Source organism: Pan troglodytes, chromosome 17 (genome assembly GCF_028858775.2).
Source record: "Pan troglodytes isolate AG18354 chromosome 17, NHGRI_mPanTro3-v2.0_pri, whole genome shotgun sequence".
In the NCBI taxonomy this organism is placed as follows: Eukaryota; Metazoa; Chordata; class Mammalia; order Primates; family Hominidae; genus Pan; species Pan troglodytes.
Window position 1 is genome coordinate 31293053 of NC_072415.2, and position 14239 is coordinate 31307291.

Here is a 14239-nt window from a genome sequence, read left to right on the forward strand (position 1 = left end):
CCAGGTGGTAGTGGCACATGCCTGTTATCCCAGCTACTTGGGAGGCTGAGGCAGGAGAATCACTTGAACCCGGGAGGCAGAGGCTGTGGTGAACCAAGACACTGCAGTCCAGTCTGGGTGACTGAGTGAGACCCTCTCCCCGCCCCCCCAAAAAAAAAAACAAAAAAAAACAAAGAATTTTACTTTCAATATATTTAAAAACAGGTAGGAAGCAGAAAAATCCAGAAGTGCTTAAAATGTGGTTTATATGTTCATACCTGTCATATTGTGCCTCTCAAATTTTATCCTACATAAAGATCACCTGGGGATCTTGCTAAAATGCAGATTCCACTTCAGTGAGTCTGGGTTGTGCTCCGGATTCTGCATTTGCTTTTTTTGTTTTTTTTTTTTTGTGAGACATAGTCTCACTCTGTTGCCCAGGCAGGAGTGCAGTGGTACAGTCCTGGCTCACTGCAACCTCCACCTCCTGGGTTCAAGCAATTCTCCTGCCTCAGCCTCTTCCAAGTAGCTGAGATTACAGGTGTGCACCACCACTCCCAGCCAATTTTTGTATTTTTAGTAGAGACAGGGTTTCACTATATTGGCCAGGCTGGTCTTGAACCCCTGACCTCAAGTGATCCACCAGCCTCAGCCTCCCAAAGTGCTGAGATTACAGGCATAAGCCACCATACCCAGCCCGGATTCTGCATTTCTAACAAGCTTATAGGGATGCCAGTGTCAGAAGACCACACTTTGAGTAGCATGGCTCAATAAGAAATCTTGCTTGATTGTACTTTTAAAAATAACTAAAAGAGTATTGTAATTGGATTGTTTGTAACACAAAGGATAAATGCTTCAGGGGATGGATACCCCATTTACCCTGATGTGATTATTACATATTCCATGCGTGTATCAAATTTTCTCATATGCTCCATAAATATATACTTCTACTGTGTACCCACAAAATTTAAAATTAAAAGTTTTTAAAAAGGCCTCTTGTTCCAGAGGCCAAATGAGCTGACTGACAGTACATTTTTCCCTGTTTCTATCTCTTTAACCCCTCTTGGTGGCTGTGACTGACATGTGAAGTTTTGTCCACATCTTCTGGAGTCCCAAGTGCCTGGTTGACAGTGCAGTCTTCTTTTTAGCCTCTCAGTTTTGGAATGACAAGTTACAAAATGACTTGTTGGAAATATCGACCTGTAGGTGATGAGCTGGAAAAGGTCAAATGCCTTCTCTCACGGCTCTCCCAAAAACCAAAGTGAGTTCTCTCTCTCAGCTACCGGCTTCTTTCTGCATTTATTTTTCCTGCCCCTTCTCCAGTATGGGGAGTGGGCGGGTGTCGGTCACACCAAGCAGTAGCCAGATTTTTTGTTATTTCATATGGATTTTTTTCCTTTCGTAACAGGGAGGAAGGGCCTTGTCTTTTAAGTATTTTACTTGTACCAGTTGGCATTTGTGGCCTCCCTGAGTTTGTGATCTGATATCCCAAATTGTGCTTGAGCAAACACATCATGGCACCTGTTTGAAGTGACGAAATCATCTGCAGAGCCTTTTCCTGAAATAACCTCTCAGTGACCTGCACTTTCACCTTTCCTAATAAATGCAAGCTCCTAAATAAAGCCTTGCATTTTTGACAGATGAATAAATTGTACAGGTTTTTTCCTTTCTCTTCTCAATGCCCTCAGATTTTTCTAAAGCGTTTTAAGATTATCACCTCTCAAAAAGGTACCAGAATTTGACCAATTATGTAAGCTTAGAATCCAGAAAAAAAAATCAATGTAATAGACATGTTTGGCACACTCAAAGCAAAGCATATATTTAGAATTATTCACATCTGGCTTTGGCATACATATTGAAATTTTTGCTGCAAAACAATCACTTCTGTATATTTAAACATACCTTTATTTTGTTATAAAAACATGATTATGGTATGCCTTATTTTTAAAAAATAAAGTAGAAACCTTTAAACATTTATAATCCTACCATTCAAGGGTAACCACTGTTAAAATGTTGGCATTAACAAATAACTTAATACCTAGTGTTCCACCTCTCTTCCCTACGTCTGTTGTTTTCACTTGGCATTACAGTGTGTACCTTTTTCCATGTCATGAACATCTTTTGTGAGCATCATTCTTAATGAATGTATAGTCACATCATAATTACAAAAAAAGTATTTATTTTGATACTTAAATACCTTCATATTGTTGGAACACACATCAATTGATAGAAGAGAAAGGACTAGAAGCGTGTTAAAATGTACGGAGAAATTGCTCCGGGTAGAATAAATAGCAGGAGAGCATCCATTAAAATAACTCTTTAAAATCATAGCTGTTAAAACAGAAAGTTTTTAAGAAATCATCTGACTTAGTTTCCTCATATGTCATCATGTGAATTGAGAAGAGCCTAGTTTGCCTGAGATCACAGAGGGTAGTACCTTGAGAGCAAGGACAGTTTTTTTTTTTTTTTTTTTTTTTGAGGCCGAGTTTTGCTCTTGTTGTACAGGCTGGAGTGCAGTGGCGCGATCTTGGCTCACCACAACCTCCACCTCCCGGGTTCAAGCGATTCTTCTGCCTCAGCCTCCAGAGTAGCTGGGATTACAGGCATGCGCCACCATGCCTGGCTAATTTTTTTGTATTTTTAGTTGAGACGGGGTTTCTCCACGTCGGTCAGGCTGGTCTTGAACTTCCGACCTCAGGTGATCCACCCGTTCCGGCCTCCCAAAGTGCTGGGATTACAGGTGTGAGCCACCACGCCCGGCCCAAGGACAGTTTTTTTATTGTTGCATGTCTAGTGCCTCGTTTCATGCCTCTCTTGGGCCTGGCACCAGCAGGTTCTCAACTGATGTTTGAATGGAGGGCCAGAAGGAGAAAGAGATGGGCAGAAGGAGAAACAGTGTCCAAGGTCTCTGTGTCCTGGTTCCATTTGCCTCCTTTACTAAAGAAAGCATTCTAGCAGAGTCTGCCAGGAAAAGCACCCAGGCAGGGAAGAGCTGCCAGAGTATGCAGAAAGGGCACATCCTTGGCAGTGCCTGCATGGCTGAAAGTAAAAGGATGAAAATAGAAACCATCACGTTGTTGCAGATCCAGCACTAAAGTGAAGCATTTGAAACCTCAGCTCACATTCTGATGAAGAAATGAAGCAAAGAGGGGAGGGAGGAGGAAAAAGGAAAACAAAACAAAATATCATGGACAGAATTTGAAGGTTAAAAAAAAAGAAATGGAGCGGGTTTAACATCTTTTAAGTTTGCGTAACATAGACTTGTAACTGCTGGAGTGATCAGTGGGGAAGGAGCATTTTTATACTATAGGAAATTATTTTATTTTAGTGTCCTTTTTTTAGAAATCTGAAGTGGTAGCATAATTCTAATTCGGAGGACCCCTCATCCTGTGAATGAGAATACTAGCATACTGGTGCAATCCGAAGGCAAGCCCATTTCAGTTCAAGGTGGGAGAGAGAAGTACAGGAAGTGACTGTCCGTTTTTCGCCTCCCTGCTTGTAAAATGGTGTTGGTGGGAGCCCCAGCAAATGGGAGCGAATCTGGAGGTATCCAGGCAAGGAAGTTTTATCCTGTCAGGGGAATGACACAAATCTGATACTTTAACATATGCATGATTATAACAAAGCCAGAGAGACATATTTGTCTGCTGATATAGAGATTACTCTATTCAAATGGACATAAGGCAGTTTTAAGGAAGCAGTAGACATTGCGGGGGAAGTGAAGAGAGAGAGGAAAGCATTCCCACTTTCTTTTCTTTTTCTTTACTTTTTTTTTTTTTTTTTTTTTGAGACGGAGTTTCGCTCTTGTTGCCCGGGCTGGAGTGCAGTGGCACAATCTCGGCTCACTGCAACCTCTGCCCTTCAGGTTCAAGTGATTCTCCTGCCCCAGCCTTCCGAGTAGCTTGGATTACAGGCGCCCGCCACCATGCCCAGCTAATTTTTGTACTTTTAGTAGAGGCAGGGTTTCACCATGTTGGCCAGGCTTGTCTTGAACTCCTGACCTCAAGGGGATCTGCCCACCTCGGCCTCCCAAAGTGCTGGGATTACAGGAGTGAGCCACCGCGCATGGCCGGCATTCTCAGTTTCTAAAAACAGATTTTCTTGTGGCAGAGCTTTCTTCTGTAAGATAACAATAAATAACAAAAAAAATTTTTTTAATAAAAAAAAAGACATATTTTTTTGGTCTCACCAACCTTATACTCCCTTGTTGGTCACTTAAAATTTCAACAGAAAAAAAGACAGTATTTTTTGTTCAGTGACTAAGACACAGGGAACAGGTGCCCAGGAAGAATGTACTGGGAAACTGCTCTGTCCTGAGGTAGAGGAAACACGAGAGATTGCTCTGTGCAAGCATAACCCAGCACATGCATTGCTGTCCGGGGAATGGCCCAGCCACTACCCAGCTCTCAGTAGCTTCCGTTCTCACCCTCAGGCACATTTACCCCCCGCTTCACCACAGCCACAACCACTGCCCCCCTCGTCATACGCTGGACCCTGCCTAATCCTGGAATCACCCATTCAGATGTTCCCAATTTCAGGCCACACTCTCCTTCAGGCCACACATATACAACATGTTCTCACTGTGTGGGGAAAAAATCAACCTTTCCAGTTGATGCCGTACTAAATTCTTGTTTTGTTTTGTTTTGTCTTGTTTTTGTTTTCGTTTTTGTTTTTGTTTTGAGATGCAGTTTCGCTCTTGTGGCCCAGGCTGGAGTACAATGGCATGATCTCGGCTCACTGCAACCTCCACCTCCCAGGTTCAAGCAATTCTTCTACCTCAGCCTCCCAAGTAGCTGGGATTACAGGCATGTGCCACCATGCCCAGCTAATTTTTTTTTGTTGTTTATTTTTGAGACAGAGTTTCGCTTTTGTTGCCCAGGTTGGAGTGCAATGGCACAGACTTGGCTCACTGCAACCGCCGCCTCCCGGGTTCAAGCGATTCTCCTACCTCAGTCTCCTGAGTAGCTGGGATTACAGGCATGCACCACCACACCCGGCTAATTGTTTTATATAGACGGAGTTTCACCATGTTGGTCATGCTAGTCTCAAACTCCTGACCTCAGGTGATCCACCCACCTTGGCCTCCCAAAGTGCTGCAATTACAGGTGTGAGCCAATGCTCCCAGCCTAATTTTTGTATTTCTGGTGGAGATGGGGTTTCACCATGTTGGCCAGGCTGGTCTCGAACTTCTGACCTCAGGTGATCCACCCGCCTCGGCCTCCCAAAGTGCTGGGATTACAGGCGTGAGCCACTGTGCATAGCCCTTTTTTGATTCTTTAGTTGGTTCTCTCTCCCATTCTCCACAGTGGCTGTCATGGACTCCATTTCACTCCTCAAACCCCAGACTTCATCCCTTATCCTTCTCTCTTAGCAAATGACCATGCTGCCCCACCCAAAGGAAAAAACAAACAAAAACTTCAAATAAAAACTTACCTCTAGGCCAGGCATGGTGGCTCATGCCTATAATCCCAGCACTTTGGGAGACTGAGTCAGGTGGATCACCTGAGGTCAGGAGTTCGAGACCAGCCGGGCCAACATAGTGAAACCCTGTCTCTACTAAAAACACAAAAATTAGCCAAGCATGGTGGCATGCACCTATAATCCCAGCTACTCAGGAGGCTGAGGTGGGAGGATCACTTGAACCTGAGAGGCAGAGGTTGCAGTGAGCCGAGATCGCATCACTGCACTCCAGCCTGGGTGACAGAGTGAGACTCCATCTCAAAAAAAAAAAAAAGAAAAAGAAAAAGAAAAAAACCCAACAACTTCCTGCCTGGGAATCTAGAAACCTAACTGTGTATACACCTGTCCCCTTCCCTGCTGATCAGTGGAGGAGCTGCCCTGCTCTGTTTCAGCCTGACCCACACACCTCACCCCAGATACAGTTTCCACCTTTGAGGAACCTCACGCTATTGCTTTTCTTCTCTCTCATTGCTTCAACTTTTTTCTCTCTGGGGTCTCGTTCCATCAGTGTCAACCTGCCCCACTCTCTCAAAGACAAAACAAGACTCTGTTAATCCCACCTGGCCTCCAGCTCCCCTCCTCCTACCAACTGCCAAACCAAGAGGGCTGTCCATCCTCACCTCCATCTCCCAGTCACTCCCCGACACCTGGCAAACTGGCTCCCACCCTCACAGCACCCTTGTCCGTATCACCAATGACCTTTTCGGTCCTTATCTGAGCTTTTGGCAACACTGGAGGCCTCCATTCCTTTCATTAGATTCCTTCTGGTTCCTCTGGCTGCCAGGGCATGCTCCTTCCCAGCTTTTCTCCCACTGTGTGTGTGTGCGTGGTGCTCATGCACACACTGCAGTTCTCCAGCCCTGGCACTCAACACACTGTGTGTTGTAGTTGCATGTTTATTAATGATCTTTCTCTTCAGCCAGAAAGTAAAATGAATATTTTACTATGCATGAATATTTGCTGAACAAATATTCAACATTTTGTTGAATTTTAAGTTCAAATCTATTTTGAAAGGCAAACACAGAAATAATATTTAAGATTTCGTGGCCCTCTGGTAAAAACAAATTTAGTCATTAAAGCCCATGTTCCAGAAATCTACTTTGGCCAAGAGTAAGAGACATTAGTTAATGTGTTCCCTAAAAGGTCATTAATCTAAACCTTTAGGGAACACGGTGACTCCCAACCACCACTGGCTCTGTTCTAGAACTCAATGAGTTGCAAGATGTCAGGAAGGAAGAAGAGTTACTGGTGCTCCTATGTTCCCACTCATGTCAAAAGTAAGATTTAGTATTTAATTAGACACAGCCCTGGATCTCTTAGTACCACCATCAGTGCCGCAGGTGCGCCCTGCTGATATCCATGTTTTATTGTGGAGTTGGAAAGGTGTGACAATTTGCCTATGATTCATTTGAAAAATAAACTTGTTTAATTCCATAGAACTGTGATAAATTAAGTTAGTAAGGAAACAGAATAAAAGTGACGTTTCTTAGACTGGCCATTGCTTATCACTTCTGACATTTTCAGATTCCTTGCCTCTGCTTATTTTTGAAAAACATAACAAAGCATGAAAGTTAAGTCAGAAGCTAATGAAAAAGTTTATTTGTTCTTTTTGTTTTGTTGTTTTGTTTTCGTTTTTGAGGTGGAGTCTTGCTCTGTCACCCAGGCTGGAGTGCAGTGGCACGATCTTGGCTCACTGTGACCTCCTCTTCCCAGGTTCAAGTGATCCTCCTGCCTCAGTCTCCAGAGTAGCTGGGATTACAGGTACACACCACCACACCCAGCTAATTTTTGTATTTTTGGTAGAGACGGGGTTTCGCCATGTTGACCAGGCTGGTCTCGAACCACTGACCTTAGGTGATCCACCCGCCTTGGCCTCCCAAAGTGCTGGGATTACCGGTGTGAGCCACTGCACCCGGCCTAATGAAAAAGTTCATCTATGGGATGGAAGAGATAGGTATGGAATGACTATAATTTTGACTTTTGAGCCTTGAAAATGATTTATATATTCAAAAATAAAATAATGGGGAAAGGCAAACTTAAAATTTAATACAAACAAATGAAGGAACCTAACTGCATATCACATTGATAACATTAACCACACAGCAAAAAGAATTAATTCAAGTAATTTTTTAACAGTTTTCTTACTGTATGTTGTTAATGTGACATATTCTATGGGGAAAAAGATTGGAAAGAAATCTTGAATTTGAATTAGAATGTTTGTTACTGAGAGTATTACTGATAATCTTAAAACTATTTTGTGTATATCATAGGAGAGAGCAGATAGGTAAATAGCTTAATGGTTCTTTTTTTTTTTTTTTTTTTTTTTTTTTGAGATGGAGTCTCGCTCTGTCCCCCAGGCTGGAGTGCAGTGGCATGATCTCGGCTCACTGCAAGCTCTGCCTCCCGGGTTCACACCATTCTCCTGCCTCAGCCTCCCAAGTAGCTGGGACCACAAGCACCCGCCACCGCGCCTGGCTAATTTTTTGTATTTTTAATAGAAATGGGGTTTCACCATGAGAGTCAGGATGGTCTCGATCTCCTGACCTCATGATCTGCCCGCCTCGGCCTCCCAAAGTGCTGGGATTACAGGCGTGAGCCACCGCGCCCGGCAGTAGTTGAATGTTGAAAACCAGGGTTCTCAAATGAAAGATGGGAACTTCAAATGGGAAATGGGAAAATAAGAAATATTCATTTTAGGTTTAAATTGGCAATAAAAGGGTGAAGTCATAATTTGAAAAAAGAAAAATCCTCCTGTCCACTGAAAGACAGGGTCTCACTCTGTTGCCCAGGTTGGAGTGCAGTGGCATGATCATGCCCCATTCCAGCCTCGAACTCCCAGGCTCAAGTAATCCTCCCACCTCAGCCTCCCAAGTATTTGGAACTACAGGCACATGCCACCACACTTGGCTAATTTTTTTTAGAGACAAGATCTCACCACGTTGCTCAGGCTGGTCTCAAACTCGTATCTGTGAGCACATGGAGCATTTAGGTTTGGGCTTGTAACACGGTTCCCCACTGTCCCAGCTCTGAAGTGGAAACATTTCTGGAATATTTTGTTGTGCCAGAAAGTGAGAAAGTGCAAAGATTGATTGGAGCATGCCAAAAGGACATGGCAGCCTGCTTGAGGGGATTTATGGCTAAATTTGGAAATTTCGAGCGTCACAAGGAATGATAGCAATGGATTGCAACCTATTGAAAAATTTTTTAAAACCCATGAGTCCAGAACAATACTAAAAAATAAAAGGAACAGGAGAAGTGAGAGGTTAGGGGAATGCCTTCTCTACAGAAGAGTACCAGTTAATAAATGCAGGAAAAATGATGGAATTAGAAAATCCCCACTTTGTAGTACCAATGTGTAATTATTGATTCTGACAAAGATGGATACTAAAGCCATTGAATAAAATGTCATTAGGGGGCCGGGTGCGGTCGCTCACGCCTGTAATCCCAGCACTTTGGGAGGCCGAGGGGGGCGGATCACGAGGTCAAGAGATCGAGACTATCCTGGTCAATATGGTAAAACCACATCTCTACTATAAATACAAAAATTAGCCGGGCGTAGTGGCACATGCCTGTAATCCCAGCTACTCAGGAGGCCGAGGCAGGGGAATCACTTGAATCCAAGAGGCAGAGGTTGCAGTGAGCCGAGATCGCGCCACTGCACTCTAGCCTGGGTACAGAGAGAGACACCATCTCAAAAAAAAAAAAAAAAAAATGTCAGGGAACAAATATTCACAAAGTCTCAAAGTATCATCCCATGGATCAAAAGCTAACAAAGAGGGAAAGGTATCTCTACAATGGAGAGATCTGGCAGTAGACACTGCCATAACCAAGTAATCAAAATTTGGCATCTCCAGTTATGAGACAAACTGACATTATGTGCAAAAAAGCACACAATGTCACCTATGAGGTATAATTGCCAAAACTGTTCAACCTGAGTCTGATCACAAGGAAGCTTCCAGACAGATCCAGATGGTGTGGCATCTTACAAAACAATTAGCTTGAATTTTTAAAAATAACGTCATGAAAGATTAAAAAGAAAAAAGGTAAAAGAAAAGTCAGGGAGGCTGTTGGTTATTTTAAACATGGAGAATAAAGAGACATGACAACCAAGTATAATACTTAATTCATTTATTTTTTAATGGACAAAGATTGTATATATTTTTGATATAAAACATGACATGTAAAGTAAACATTATGGAATGGCTAAATCAAACTAATGAACATATCCATTACCTCACATACTTATTATTTGTTTGTGGTGAAGAACATTTAAAATCTACTCTCTTAGCAATTTTCAAGTGTAAAATATATTATTATTAACTATAATTACCATGTTGTACAATCAATTCCCTGAACTTTTCCTCCTAACTGAAATTTTGTGTCCTTTAATAAACCTAATCTCCCCAGCCCCAAAACCCATGCTTAATTCTTAATTGGATACTTGAGTAAAATATAAAAAATTAAAACACAGCTCTGGGACAATTACTGAAACTCGAATATGGGCTGTGTATTAAAGAATATTATACTGATGTTGGTTCAGTTCCATAGATGTAATAATGAAATTGTAGTTATACAGGAGAATGCCTTTGCTGTTAGGAAGAGCATATTGAAGGATTTAAGGGTAAAGTATTATGATATACGTTACTTATTTCCAAATTATTTAGCAAAAACACAACAATAAATAAAAAGTAACAAAGGAAAAGCAAATGTAGCAAAATATTAACAACTGATTAATCTAATTGAAGAGTATACAGGTATTTATGACACTAGTCTTTCCATTTCTGTAGTAGTCAAAATAGAATGTGAAGTTAAAATAGTTGCTTTTCATTGATAATGTATCTTTCAGATGGAATTCTGTAGAGTTATTATTGTCCTCAAATAGTTTCTAAAACATGGATGGGTAATTTACATTCCCCCTTTTTAAGAAGTTTTAATTATTGAATAGATCAAATTTATAAAGGATATTTAAAAAATCACAATGGAATGAGCACTCATTACCCACCAAAATAAGGAACATGGAAGACTGTTCCTCCCTGGTGCGCCTCCTTGATGCTAATGTCCCTCTCTTTTCAAAGGTAACCATTACACTGAATTTTGTGTTTATCATTCCCTTGCTTTTATTTATAGTTTTACCATAATGCCTTAACTTCTAAACCATATGTGCTTAATTTCATATACTTTAAACCTAAGTGGAACTACATTCTACATATTCTGCTGTGATTTATATTTTATGCTTAATGTTACGTCCCTGAAGTTGTTCCTGCTGTTGTTTGTAGCTGTAATTCATTCATTTTACTGATTTTTAGTATTCTTTTATATAAATACATCACATATCTTTTAAAAAGCACAATTCTACTACTGATGTACATTTGTAATGTACATCAAACAGTGCTGGTACACATATAAGAGTTTCTCTGGGAATAGAATTGTTGGAGCATAGGTTATGAACATTTTAAATTTTACCAAAGAATGCTAAATTTTTTCCAAAGTGATTATATTTACACTCCCACCTGCCATGTATGTGCTTCAGTAAATATTTGGTATGCACATACCTCCTTAAAAATTTTTTTATTTTAAAATAATTTTAGACATAAAAAAGTTGCAAAAATAGTACAAGGGATCTGAAAATGAAATTGAGAAAATTTTAATCACAAGAATATCCAAAAAATACATAGGAATGAATTTGACAAAAGAAGTGCAAAGCTTATGCTTTGAAATAATGAAGTATTGCTGAACAAAATTAAAGAATACCTAAATAAATGAAAAGACATTTATAAAATTGAAGATATATTAATATTTTTAAGATGACCATATTCCCCCAAATTGGTCTACAGATTCAATGCATCCCCTACCAAAATCCCAGCTGGCTTCTTTGCAGAGATTTACAAGCTGATCCTAAATTTCATGTGGAAATTTGAGGACCCAGCATACTCAAAACATTATTGAAAAAGAATAACATTGGAAGACTCTCACTTCCCCATTTTAAGCTACAGTAAACTATATAAGCTACTGTACTCAAGACAGTGTGGTGATGACAAAATGATAAACATATAGATAAACAAGATGGTATTGAGATTCCAGAAATAAACCTCCCATTTACAATCAATTCAATTTTGACAAGGGTGCCAAGACAGTTTAACAGAGAAAGAACAGTCTTTTCAACGAATGATGCTGGGACAACTGAATATCCACATGCAAAAGAATAAAGTTTGACCTCTACCTCACATACAAAAAATAACTCAAAATGGATCAAAGACCTAAATGTAAGAGTTACAATTACAAAATTCTTAGAAGAAAATGGGTATAAATCTTTGTGACCTTGGAATACTAATAATTATTTCTTGTATATGACACCAAAAGCATAAACTTTTATACATAAACTGGACAATCCTCAAAATTCTAAATATTTGTACTTCAAAGGACCTCATCAAGAAAGTGAAAAGACAAGCCACAGAGTGGGAGAAACTATTTGGAAATCATTTATCTGATACAGGACTATATCTACAATATTCAAGGACCTGTTACAACTCAATAATAAGAAGACAAATTGTTTAATTAAGATATGGATGAAGGATCTGAATAGGCATCTGTCCAAAGGAAATACATGAATGGCCAATGAACACATGAAAAGATGTTCCTCATTAGCCATTGGAGAAATGCGAATCAAAACCACAATGAGAGACTGCTACACACCCCACTAGTATGACCCATAAAAGAGAGGTAGTAAGAATTGTTGAATATGTGGATAAATTGGAACCTCGTACACTGCTGTTAGGAATTTAAAATGGTACAGCCGCTTTAGAAAACAGTCTAGTGGTTGTCCAAATGATTAAATATGGAGTTACTCTATGATCCAGAAATTCCACTCCAAGATATGAAATGAGCCGGGCGCAGTGGCTCACACCTGTAATCCCAGCACTTTGGGAGGCCAAGGCGGGCGGATCACAAGGTCAGGAGATTGAGAGCATCCTGGCTAACACAGTGAAACCCTGTCTCTACTAAAAATGCAAAAAAATTAGCCGGGCATGGTGGCATGCACCTGTAGTCCCAGCTACTCAGGAGGCTGAGGCAGGACAATGGCATGAACCCGGGAGGTGGAGCTCGCAGTGAGCCGAGATCATGCCACTGCACTCCATCCTGGGCAACAGAGCGAGACTCCATCTGAAAAAAAAAAAAAAAACGAAATGAGAGAGAAGTGAAAATATACGTGCATGCAAAAATACAAATGTTCATAGCAACATTATTCATAATAGCAAAAAAGCAGAAAAACCCAAATATCCACCAAGTGATGAATGGATAAATAAAATGTGGTATATCCATACAATGGAATATTAACAATAAAGAGAAATAAAGTATTGATGCATACTACAACATGGATGAAACTTGAAAACATTATTCCAAGTGAAAGAAGCCAATCACACAAGATTGCATCTTGTACAATCCCACTTGCATGAAATGTCTAGAATAAGCCAGTCTATAGAGACACAAAGTAGACTGTGATTGCCTAGGGATGGGGGTGTTGAGGGAAGAATTGAGGGGTAAAATGTATGGAGTTTCCTTAGGAGGTGATGAAAATGTTTTAAAATTGTGGTGACCGTTGTCCAACTCCATGAATATATACTAAAAGCCATTGAATTATACATTATAAATGGGTAAATTATATGTGAATACATGCTTAATCACTAACGCTGTTAAAAAATCATAGAGTTCGCTAAACCCTTCACTCAGTTTCTCTTAAAGTTAACAACTTACCTAACTATAATACAATTATCAGAGCAGGAACTCAGTGCCAGAATGATACTGTTAACGAAAGATCTCACCAATCTTTCTCTTCGTGTCGTTTTTCCTGTTCCAGGTTCCAGTCCAGGTTCACACATTGCATTCAGTTGTGTCCTCTTCATCTCCTGCAATCTATGACATTTCTTCAGTCTTTCCTGGCTTTTCATGACCTTAAGTGAATACTAATCAATTGTTTTGTGTAGGGAATGTTTGAGTTTTCTCACAATTAAATTGAGGTTTTGAGTTTTTGGCAAGAAAACCACAAAAGTGATACTGTGTCCTCATTGCATCATGTCAGGGAGTACATGAGGTTGATGTTTTATTATTGGTGATGTTAACCTTTATCACTTGATTAAGGTATGTCTGCCAAGTTTCTGCATTGTAAAGTTACTAGTTTCTTCTTTGGAAGTGATTTAAAATCTTGTGGAAATATTTTGAGCAATGGTAATATCCTGTTTTCATCAAACTTTCAACCACTAATTTTTGCATCCATTAGTGGTGGATCTTGCCTGCAATTTATTGTAGTATTTCCAAGTTGATGATTTTCTGTCATTTTTCCCCTACATTTACTAGTAGGAGTTTGTTAATTAAATTCTGTAAGGAAAAGCTGTTCCTCCTCATTTATGTATGTATTTATAAATACAGGTCATTTTTATTTTATTCTATGGGTTATTTCCAACACTATAGTGATGATCATTATTATTTTGCTCAAATTTTCCAGCATTGGCCATTGGAGGCGCCTTCAGGCAGGCTCTTATGGGTTTTTTTTAACATATTATCATCCATTTTCACATACTGTTTTCTTACTTTCTGAAACCATAAGACATTCGAGGGTTACTTTGTATTGTTCTGCCTCAACACTGGGATTAACCTTTTTTCCAAGAAACCTGATTCCTTGTATTGAAGAATGGTATTTAGAAATCAAAATGTGGGCGTTAAGTGTGCCCATTGCTACTAGGATGTCATTGTGCCTAAGTCCACTCAGCAGACAGAGCTAGGAAATGATATGTATGTATATTAA

At 40.1% G+C, this 14239-nt stretch overlaps 1 protein-coding gene across 7 annotated transcripts in view; it reads left to right on the forward strand.

The window, feature by feature from the left end:
* Positions 1 to 14239, forward strand: part of GREB1L (GREB1 like retinoic acid receptor coactivator) — a 282546-nt gene that overhangs the window by 212182 nt on the left and 56125 nt on the right. The gene's annotated exons all lie outside the window — the stretch shown is intronic.